The 11,958-nt window shown below is 43.3% G+C and overlaps 1 long non-coding RNA gene across 1 annotated transcript; it reads right to left on the reverse strand.

Annotated features, from left to right (window-relative positions):
- Window positions 1-233: 233 nt before the first annotated feature.
- Window positions 234-8,946, reverse strand: LOC146396859 (uncharacterized). The gene is made up of 3 exons (XR_014828053.1): window positions 8,566-8,946; window positions 3,878-4,041; window positions 234-1,555 (listed from the first exon to the last, which is right to left on the reverse strand). It is a non-coding gene; the product is annotated as an uncharacterized LOC146396859 (long non-coding RNA).
- Between the last annotated feature and the right edge of the window lie 3,012 nt (window positions 8,947-11,958).

Consider the following 11,958-nt stretch of genomic DNA (forward strand, 5'->3'; position numbering starts at 1 on the left):
GCTCATGGCAATGCCGGATTCTTAACCCACTGATCAAGGCCGGGGATCCAACCCGAATCCTCATGGATAATGGTTGGGTTCGTTTCCACTGTGCCGCAGTGGGAACTTCTCCAGAGCCTCCATTTTCTAAGCCAACACTGTCCAATAGAAACATAATGCAAGCCACAAAGGCCATATATGCTTTCAAATTTTCTGGTACCCACATTTTAAAAAGTAAAATGAAACAGCTGAAATTAATTTTATTTTATTTATTTATTTTTTTATTTTCCCACTGTACAGCAAGGGGATCAAGTTATCCTTACATGTATATATTACATTTACATTTTTTCCCCCACCCTTTCTTCTGTTGCAACATGAGTATCTAGACAAAGTTCTCAATGCTACTCAGCAGGATCTCCTTGTAAATCTATTCTAAGTTGTGTCTGATAACCCCAAGCTCCCAATCCCTCCCACTCCCTCCCTCTCCCATCAGGCAGCCACAAGTCTTTTCTCCAAGTCCATGATTTTCTTTTCTGAAGAGATGTTCATTTGTGCTGGATATTAAATTCCAGTTATAAGTGATATCATATGGTATTTGTCTTTGTCTTTCTGACTCATTTCACTCAGTATGAGATTCTCTGGTTCCATCCATGTTGCTGCAAATGGCATTATGTCATTCTTTTTTACGGCTGAGTAGTATTCCATTGTGTATATATACCACCTCTTCCGAATCCAATCATCTGTTGATGGACATTTGGGTTGTTTCCATGTCCTGGCTATTGTGAACAGTGCTGCAATGAACATGCGGGTGCACGTGTCTCTTTTAAGTAGAGTTTTGTCCGGATAGATGCCCAAGAGTGGGATTGCGGGGTCATATGGAAGTTCTATGTATAGATTTCTAAGGTATCTCCAAACTGTTCTCCATAGTGGCTGTACCAGTTTACATTCCCACCAAGAGTGCAGGAGGGTTCCCTTTTCTCCACAGCCCCTCCAGCACTTGTTATTTGTGGATTTATGAATGATGGCCATTCTGACTGGTGTGAGGTGGTATCTCATGGTAGTTTTGATTTGCATTTTTCTTGTAATCAGCAATGTTGAGCATTTTTTCATGTGTTTGCTGGCCATCTGTATATCTTCCTTGGAGAAATGTCTATTCAGGTCTTTTGCCCATTTTTCCATTGATTGATTGGCTTTTTTGCTGTTGGGTTGTATAAGTTGTTTATATATTCTAGAGATTAAGCCCTTGTCGGTTGCATTATTTGAAACTATTTCCTCCCATTCTGTAAGTTGTCTTTTTGTTTTCTTTTTGGTTTCCTTTGCTATGCAAAAGCTTTTCAGTTTGATTAGGTCCCATGGGTTTATTTTTGCTCTAATTTCTATTGCTTTGGGAGACTGACCTGAGAAAATATTCATGATGTTGATGTCAGAGAGTGTTCTGCCTATGTTCTCTTCTAGGAGTTTGATGGTGTCCTGTCGTATATTTAAGTCTTTCAGCCATTTTGAGTTTATTTTTGTGCATGGTGTGAGGGTGTGTTCTAGTTTCATTGCTTTGCATGCAGCTGTCCAGGTTTCCCAGCTGAAATTAATTTAATAATACATTTTAATCTAATATATCTAAAATACCTATTTCAACATATGATCAATATAAAAATTATTAACGAGACTTTAAATTCTTTTTTCCTTACCATATCTATGAAATCCAATGTATATTTTACAAATACAGCACATCTCAATTCAGACTAGCCTCATTTCAAGCATTTAATAGCCACATGAGGCTACCATGATGAACAGCATGGTTCTAAATGACAAGAGGATTATTCTTAGCAGGGAGCTTCAGGTGGAGCAGTCAGGCTGGGCTCTCTCCCAATCACCACCATGATAACCAGAAAGGATTCTAGGGTGGGGGTCTTCTGGTCATAGGGAACAAGGAGGTTCTTATGCAAGCCCTACAAGTCCAACAATGTGGTTTTGAACTGAGATCTATTGAGCAAGCTCTTGCTTACCCCTAACGGTCTTTCCGTCTTTCGCTCCCTCCACACTAACCCCATTCTCTACCTCCTGTCTCGAGGATTAAAATCTAAAATAAGTTTATTCATGGTTATAATCCTCTATTAAAATGGGATAACACCTTCATTGAGTATCCCCTGAGATAGAGATTAGGATGGGAAGTAGAATGTCTTTGGGGGCTCTGGTTGCAAGCTCTGGGAAATGGCACTGTCTGAAAGCCAGCAGGCATGCAGAACTGATTCGTCAGGGTTGTGGCCTTTCATGAGCCCTTTCTGTACGGTCACTTGGCTCTAATGGGAACCTCATTAGCCAAAGGTGGCACATGAGAGTGAGAGCAGACACCCATATTCTGAGCACCTTGGGTTGATATTTTTCTAGGTGAATGAATCTGAATCTAAAAACTACATCAGGAGTCCCCTAAAGTAGGAATTTTTCAGACTTGCTAAGCCCACCCATTCCCAGTAGCCTCAAAAAAGCAGAGACTGCCCCTACTTCCCCAGGGAAATACCCATTGATTCCTGAGAAAATTTCAATTTGGTCTTTAGAGGAGGATGTGCCTTGAGGAAGACTGGCTTGATCTGAGGACAGAACCTCCTTTCTTCATCTCTCCCTCTTCCCATTCTGTTGTTTTAGGGTGAATTTGCACATCTTTCCTCAAATCCATTATTATAAGTTTGGCAGAAGGATGTCTCATTTTCTTATTACCAAGCTCTTAAAAAGAGTGGAAGGCACCTCACCTTCCCCCCATAAACTAGTACAATTATTACCTGCGTGGATAATCTAACATCTGGAAAGAAACTCTATTCTTGTTTCTGTGAAGTTGGACCATCCACTTAACCCACAAATGTTCTTTCCCTTTAGCCTTCCTGACTGCTTTTTCCCCTCCAACCTGCTTTTATCAGGCAGCTCCTGAGTGCTGATTTCTGACTCAACTTCTTTAGTCTTACTGTTTCCCAAGGGAGGTGTCCAAATAATGCTCTCCATTACTAGTTTTTTTCTTTTTTTGGTCTTTTTGCCTTTTTCTAGGGCCGCACCGTGGCATATGGAAGTTCCCAGGCTAGGGATGGAATTGGAGCTGTAGCCTCTGGCCTATGCCAAAGCCACAGCAACGTGGGATCCAAGCCATGTCTGCGACCTACACCACAGCTCACGGCAATGCCAGATCCTTAACCCACTGAGCAAGGCCAGGGATCGAACCTGAGACCTCATGGTTCCTAGTCCGAATCGTTAACCACTGAGCCACGACAGGAACTCCCATTACTAGTTTTTAAATTTACTTTTGAGTTCCCTTTGTGGTACAGTGGAAAAGAATCTGACTAGGAACAATGAGGTTGTGGGTTCAGACCCTAGCCTCACTCAGTGGGTCAAGGATCTGGCATTGTTGTGAGCTGTGGTATAGTGTAGGTTGCAGATGTGGCTCAGATCCAGCATTGCTATGGCTGTGGCATAGGCCAGCAGCTGTAGCTCGGATTCAACCCCCAGCCTGGGAACTTCCATATGCCATGCATGAGGCCCTAAAAGACAAATAAACAACATTTTTAAAAACAGTTTTTAAAATTACTTTTGTAGTAATCAACCTATTATTAAGTGCTTTTTGCCATCGATCAGTAATATAATACATAATCTTATTCTACAAAATTTGGCATAGTCTAGAAAGGATGAAGAAGATACACTTGTCATCCTACTGCCTAGAAAACACCACTGTTACCTTTTTGGTAATCGACAGTTATTTGAACCCATTATATTCTATACCAGTCAAAACTACATCCCTGGAATAATCTACGTATGAAGACAAGACTGAGAATACACAACAAAATAGAAGATTCAATACAGATGTCATTCAGTATCCATTCACTCAGTGCCTTCTGGGAATAAGCAAAAACATGCTAACCTTGACTAGACATTTAGTCCATTGGGGATGTCATCAAATAAAGGTCATCAAATGCAGAGCATATCATTGAGGTCAGAAGAGCAACTGATTCCAGCAGTAGATTCTGTCTCTCTGGGTGGAGAGTAGGCTGTATCCTGTCATTCTTTAGTGGGGATTAAGGTTTCCTGTGAGAAAAATATTTACTATCCATGTAATAATGTGACCAAATGGTGAAGCTTCTAAATAGCATTAAACTAAGCGATTCTGGGGAGCTCCCATCATGGTGCAGCAAAAAAGAATCTGACTAGTATCCTTGAGGATGCAGGTTCCACCCCTGGCCCTGCTCAATGGGTCAGTGATCTGGTGTTGCCATGAGCTGCGGTGTAGGTCATAGATTCGGCTCAGATCCCCCATTGCTATAGCTGTGGTATAGGCTGGCAGCTATAACTCCAATTTGACCCCTAACCTAGAAACTGGCATATGCCGTGAGTGCGGCCCTAAAAAGACAAACACACAAATAAACTACGTGATTCTGTTCATTTTTCACGTTAGTGACTAATATAAAAGAGAAGCTTAGGCATTCCCGTCATGGTTCAGTGGTTAACAAATCCGACTAGGAACCATGAGGTTTCGGGTTCGATCCCTGGTTTTGCTCAGTGGGTTAAGGATCTGGCATTGCCTTGGGCTGTGGTGTAGGTCACAGACTCGGCTGGGATCCCGCGTTGCTGTGGCTGTGGCGTAAGCAGGTGGCTACAGCTCTGATTAGACCCCTAGCCTGGGAACCTTCACATGCCGTGGGTGCGGCCCTAAAAAAAAAAAGACAAAAGACAAAAAAAAAAAAAAAAAAAGAAGCCTAGAATCTGGCAAAAAATAAGAACCAACTAAAGTGTAGTACCTAATTGGTAAATGTGGTCAACCTGGGAGGATAGAAATCATCAGGCCGTTGAAGATCTGGTTGATGTTCTGCAGTTCCAAAGGGGTAAGAACTTTTCCTAGTGACCAATAACCTTCATTATAATCTCAGGTGAGTGGAATTTCAGTACATAGGTGATTGGGGGAGTAAGGATTGAGGTTGGGTTGTGAAGCTGAGGAAATACTGTCATTGAATTTAGGGACTTGGATAGCTTGTTAATTGGCTGGAACTGACAACCAAGTTGGTTCTGGAGATGCTCATGGGGACAGACTGTACCACAGAGTAAGGTGTAAAAAAAAGCCTATGAGAAGATGAGTGGGACCCTAATGTGCAAGCAGCTGATGTGTGATACTGTGAATTACTGAAGGCAGGACATGGCAGCGGTAATTTCAGGATGGAAGTGATGAGGGAACTGTCCTTTCTTCTTCTTCTTCTTATTTTATTTATTTATTTATTTATTTATTTGTCTTTTTAGGGCTGCACCCGCGGCATATGGAGTTTCCCAGGCTAGGGGTTGAATTGGAGCTGAAGCCGCTGGCCTACACCACGGCCACAGCCACAGCAACGTAGGATCGGAGCCGAGACTGCAACCTACACCACAGCTCACGGCAACACCGGATCCTTAACCCACTGATCGAGACCAGGGATTGAACCTGCATCCTTATGGATGCTAGTCAGATTCCTTTCCGCCGAGCCACGACAGGAACTCAGTTGTCCTTTCCTTTAAGTCTCCTTTTGCCATTCCTCAACTGCCCACTTTTCCAGAGTAAACATTTATTAAACTTTAATAAAATATAATTTACTAAAGATGTAAAAAATAATTTAGAATAGCATCGATAGATAGTATGTCTTGGGAAAAAGATAAGACTTAAGCAAACAAATAAGGACCTCATTTACTGATTCATTTTCAAAGGGTTTTTTTTTTTTGCTTTTTGCCTTTTCTAGGGCCACTTCCTGCGGCATATGGAGATTCCCAGGCTAGGGGTCGAATCAGAGCTGTAGCTGCCGGCCTACGCCAGAGCCACAGCAACACGGGATCTGAGCCACGTCTGTGACCTACACCACAGCTCACGGCAACACCGGATCCGTAACCCACTGAGCAAGGCCAGGCCAGGGATCGAACCCACAACCTCGTGGTTCCTAGTCGGATTTGTTAACCACTGAGTCACGACAGGAACTCCCAAAGGGTATTTTTTTAATTAAAGTGTAGTTGATTTACAATGTTGTGCCAATTTCTGCTGTACAGCAGAGCGACCCAGTCATACATATATATGTAGTCTTTTCCTTACATTATCTTCCTCCATGGTCTATCCCAAGAGATGGGATAGTTCCCTATGCTATACAGTAGGAACTTATTGTTTATCCATTCTTTTTTTTTTTTTTTTTTTTTTTTTTTGTCTTTTGTCTTTTTAGGGTCGCACTCGTGGCATATGGAAGTTCCCAGGCTAGGAGTCCAACCAGAGCTATAGCTGCCGGCCTATGCCAGAGCCACAGCAATGCTAGATCCTTAACCCACTGAGCGAGGCCAGGGATCGAACCCACAACCTCATGGTTCCTAGTTGGATTCGTTTCCACTGCGCCACGACAGGAATTCTGTTTATCTGTTCTAAATGAAATAGTTTGCATCTACTAACCCCAAACTCCTAGTCCATCCCACTCCCTCTCTTCAAAGGGTCTAATCGTTCACTCCTGTCCTCTCATGTCTGAAATATTTCCTGAGATCCATTTTTAATATTTTTGATCACTGTGAAAATATTCCCAAGAAAAGTAGTATAGCCCCTTGTTCCCAGTTATTTATGTCAATAATTTTCAGCAAGTTCCACTGCAACTTTTGTTTCTTCAAAGCCCTATAATTTTGGAATTGGAATGTCATATTCTACCAGACTCTAGGTGGCATTTGAGTTCTTTTTTTTTTTTTTTAAATTTGGAGGAGTTCCCGTCTTGGCTCAGTGGTTGACGAACCCGACTAGGATCCATGAGGATGCGGGTTCGATCCCTGGCCTTGCCCAGCGGGTTGGGGATCTGGTGTTGCTGTGAGCTGTGGTGTAGATTGTGGACGCGGCTTGGATCCTGCATGGCTGTGTCTGTGGTATAGGCCAACAGCCGTAGCTCCTATTTGACCCCTAGCCTGGAAACCTCCATGTGCCACAGGTGTGGCCATAAAAAGACAAAAGACAGAATAAATAATAAAAAACAGAATTTATTTTTTAGAACAGTTTTAGGTTCACAGTAGAGAAGAAGGTACAGAGATTTCTATATGCTCCCTACTCCCTTGTTCTTCTGCTTGTCAGTATGTAGACTTAAACTACGGCAAGGGGAAGGGACGCTCTTCCCCTCCCCCACTCCCAGTCCAAGATTAAAACTCTCACATTCCCCAACTTTTATGTACTTGACAACACCTGAGGGAGCTTTTGGCGTAGGACTGTAGAAACCTTCCACGAGGGGCACCTGCTCCTGGGAAATGATGTGTGGCTACAGTGAGGAGAAGGGAGGATCAAGGAAAGGCCTCCGAGGATGCCTGTGAGCCTGTGCCCTCTTCCAGGGCACCCGTCCTGTGGATAACCATCCACTGATACTTGGCAAGAGGTCTAAGAACACATGTGGTAGCTGCTGTACCAGAGCATCAAGATACTTTTCAGTCTCCCCAGGCACTAGAGGGTGGAGGCTGGAATGAGTGTAGAACTGAAAGAATGGGAAACTCAGAGGATGCCCAAGATCCAAGAATAAAGAAGTGGCTTTTTAAAAGAATTTTTTTTTTCCTGCACAGTTCTCTTTTTAGTCAGGAGGTGTTTTCTTACTTCTATGGACTCCAGATAAATAAAGTTAACTTTTTAAAGGTTGATTTTTAAAAAAGTGTTTTATTATGGAAATTCTCAAGAAATACATTAAGGTAAAGAGACTGGTATAATGAACCCCCTTCCTCCCACTGCTCAGCTTTAGCTACTGCTAGCCTACTGCTACACCTCTCAAACTGCCCCCTCCTCAAACTGGGTCACTAAGAAGCAAATCCCAGTCATTTTATCATTCTAAACAGGAATATGTCAGTACATACCGCTAAAAAAGAAGAAGACTAAAAGACTAAAAGGAATACTTTTTTTTTTTTTAACTTTTTAGGGCCGCACTCGTGGCATATGGAGGTTCCCAGGCTAGGGGTCCAACTGGAGCTACAGCTGCCAGCCTACACCACAGCCACTGAAATGCCAGATCCAAGCCTCACCTGCAACCTACACCACAGCTCACAGCAACACTGGATCCTTAACCCACTGAGCGAGGCCAAGGATCAAACCCGCATCCTCATGGATCCTGGTTGGGTTTGTTAACCACTGAGCCATGATGGGAACTCCTAAAAGAAGACTTCTGATGATCACAAATCTTAATCTTATTTCTTCCTCTTTTTTTTAAAATTTTTATTTATTTATTTATTTTTGCTTTTTAGGGCTGCACCAGTGGCATATGGAGATTCTCAGGCTAGGAGTCCAATTGGAGCTATGGCTGCTGGCTTATGTCACAGCCATAGCCACATCAGATCTGAGCCATATGTTTGACCTACAGCACTGCTCATGGCAATGCTGGATTCTTAACCCACTGATCAAGGCCAGGGGTAGAACCCAAAACCTCATGGTTCCTAGTCAGATTCATTTCTGCTGTGCCACAATGGGGACTCTTCTTCCTCATTCTTCATCTGTTACTGGACTTTGAATAAGGAAACCTAAATTCTATACTTAGTTTTGCCATTCATCATCTATGTGACCAGAGGCAAGTCATACAACATTTCTGGACTTGTGCTTTTTCCCACCTTGGTAAGTGAGGTAGATGATTTCTAAGGTTTCTTCCAGTTCTAGAAATCATGTATTCTTGAAACAGTCTTTCAGCCTCCAGAGACATAATATAGATCTGGTACAGGATCTATTTCCTGTTTGTTATTTTGGTGTAGTGCCTCGGTAAGAGTCAAGATCTTCTCAGTGAAGAGCCAAGAAAGTCCCAGAGGTTGTTGTGTGTCATAATCTTGAACTTGGAGCTTTAAGAAACCACTGAGTCCTGGAGCTGTCCCACGGAGCAGTTTTGTGCTGCACTCAGTGTCTCCTCTGACAATCTCAATTCATCTTAACAAGTGTCCTGCTGAATCATGATGGTGGGAATGTTCAAGTGCTCCAAATATACCTTTCAAAAGACCACCCTGGCAAAGATGTTCACCATCACTCATTATTAGAGAGATGCAAATCAAAACCATGATGAGGTACCACCTTACACCAGCCAGAATGGCCATCATCCAAAAGTCTACAAACAGTAAGTGCTGGAGAGGGTGTGGAGAAAAAGGAACCCTAGTACACTGTTGGTGGGATTGTACATTGGTGCAACCACTGTGGAAAGCAGTATGGAGATTACTCAGAAAACTAAACATAGAACTACCATTTGATCCAGCAATCCCACTCCTGGGCATCTATCCAGAGAAAACCATGACTCGCAAAGACACATGTACTCCGATGTTCATTGCAGCACTATTTACAATAGCAAAGACATGGAAACAACCTAAATGTCCATCGACAGAGGAGTGGATCCAGAAGATGTGGTACATATACACAATGGAATATTACTCAGCCATTAAAAATAACGAAATACCAGCATTTTTTGCAACATGGATGGATCTAGAAACTATCATGCTAAGTGAAGTCAGCCGTACAATGAGACACCAACATCCAGTGCTTTCTCTGACATGTGGAATCTGATAAAAGGACAGACTGAACTTCTTTGCAGAACAGATGCTGACTCACAGACATTGAAAAACTTATGGTCTCCAGAGGAGACAGTTTGGGGGGTGGGGGGATGTGCCTGGGCTGTGGAATAGAAATCCTGTGAAATCAGATTGTTATGATCATTATACAACTACAGATATGATTAATTCGAGTAATAAAAAAATTAAAAAAAAGACCACCCTGGAGAGTTCCCTGGTGGCTCAGCAGGTTAAGGATCTGGCAATCACTGCTGCAGTGCGGATTCGCTCTCTGGCCCTGGAACTTCCACATGCTGTGGGTGTGGTGGCCAAAAATAGCTAGTGAAAAGCAATGCTTACACTTTTAGACAGCAAGGAATTGATGCCCGTTCTGTTCCAAGATGACTGCTAAGGATTAAGGACACCCGTTTTACAGGCAAATCAAATGAGTGTGAAGTAAAATAGGTGCATTTAAGTTTGACTGGTAAATGAAGGATTAAATCTGGCCTAGAATTTATCTGTTTTAAAAAAAATTTTATGGCTGCACCTGCAGCCTATGGAAGTTCCTGGACCAGGGACTGAATTCAGACACAGCTGAGACCTTTGTCACGGCTGCAGCGATGCTGGATCCTTTAACCCACTGTGCTGGGCTGGAGGTTGAACTCATATTCCTGCAGCAACCAGAGCCGCTGCAGTTAGGTTCTTAAGCCACTGTACCATGGCGAGAACTCCTAGCATTTTTCTTTTAAAAGCATCAAAAACTAGGAGTTCCCGTCGTGGCGCAGTGGTTAACGAATCCGACTAGGAACCATGAGGTTGCGGGTTCAATCCCTGGCCTTGCTCAGTGGGTTAAGGACCCGGCGTTGTCCTGAGCTGTGGTGTAGGTTGCAGATACGGCTCGGATCCAGTGTTGCTGTGGCTCTGGCGTAGGCCGGTGGCTACAGCTCCGATTCAACCCCTAGCCTGAGAACCTCCATATGCCGAGGAAGCAGTCCTAGAAAAGGCAGAAAGACAAAATAAAGCATGGAAAACTTTTTGTAGAGGTGGAGGCTTAGAGAAAGATAGGGGTCCCCTTTGGTTAATGGAAGAAGCTTTGGGCAGGAAGCTTTTGCTTTTTGAGTTTGCCCTGCCAACTCAACCCTCACGGCCATGAGCTTTGATGGGCATCCTTTCACTGGCTTCCTACACCAGCCTTAGAACTAGAACGATGGGAGAGCACAGGGTAGGTGGCCCAGCATCTCTCAGCAGGTAAGTGAGCTCAGACCCAGGACTTGGGACTGCCTCAGGCATGTGTCCTGCTCCTCTACGGCTTGAAGAGGACTAGGGAAATGAAGTTGGAGGATGACTATTTGGAAAAAAAAAAACTTGGTTGTCAGCGTAGGGGAAACAGAGCAAATGCTTATGACTGCTGCAAAAATTTTAAAAAAACCCACCATGACCCAAAGAATTAAAAATTGAAGAACTGAAATGGAAAAAGCCTCCAAAATTACCATTTTAAAGCACAAGCTGTAATCAGCTCTGAGGTTTTGCAGGGAATTTATTGAAGCTATTGACAAGGATATTATTTTGATGCCATGGTTTTAAAGTGGAGGATAGGAGTTCCTATTGTAGCTCAGTGGGTTAAGAACTTGACTAGTATCCATGAGGATGCAGGTTCCATCCCTGGCCTTGCTGAGTGGGTTAAGGATGCACCACTGCTGCAAGCTGCAGCATGGGTTGCTGTGACTGTGGTGTAGGCCAGAGGCTGCAGCTCTGATTCAGCTCCTAGCCTGGGAACTTTAATATGCCGCAGGTTCAGCCTTAAAAAGAAAATAAATAAATAAATAAATAAAGGATAGCATTAAAAGCGACCAAAGTTGAGGGAGTTATTTCCAGCTGAAACCAGTATTCCATAGTGGGGAACCCACGGGATTTGTGAGTTTGCGGATTGTTTACTGCACTCAGAAGAGTCCCTGGACACACTTCCAACTGGTTTTGAGGAAGGTCAAAATGTGCATTCTTGGAAACCTTTGTGGACTTGCACCACGGCGACTCAGCAATTAATTTCTGAGGCGCGTTCTTAGCAGGAAATGGTAAAGGAACCAGCAGGAAGCAGAGAACAAGAGAAAGGAAACTCCTCCCTCTTGTCAAAGGACAGGCAAGAGTGAGGATGAAAATGGAAAGTGGACATTGTAGGGTTAGATGTGCTGCAATGGAGAGGGTGGAAGTAAGGAAAAAGTGTGTGCCCCAAGGGCAAGGGAGTGTGATAATCTGTTGTGTTTATTATGTGGCTTAAATATGGAGCCTGTGCTTTGTGACCCTCGGTCTTCAGCACACGATCCCCAGGAGATGGGGAAACGCTATTCCTTTATTTACAGAGGGCAGTGGTTTGTATGTTTTCTGAAGTCTGCAGCCCACTGACAGGAAAACCTCCCCCTGTTTCTGACTTCTAGCTTATTAAAGGCCAGAGGATGCCAAAGTCAAGTTGAAAAGTTTTAC

Source organism: Sus scrofa, chromosome 14, assembly GCF_054392235.1.
Source record: "Sus scrofa isolate SSC_HxYL_T2T_F1_AM1 chromosome 14, Sscrofa_HxYL_maternal_Yorkshire_Landrace_v2.0, whole genome shotgun sequence".
Classification (NCBI taxonomy): Eukaryota; Metazoa; Chordata; class Mammalia; order Artiodactyla; family Suidae; genus Sus; species Sus scrofa.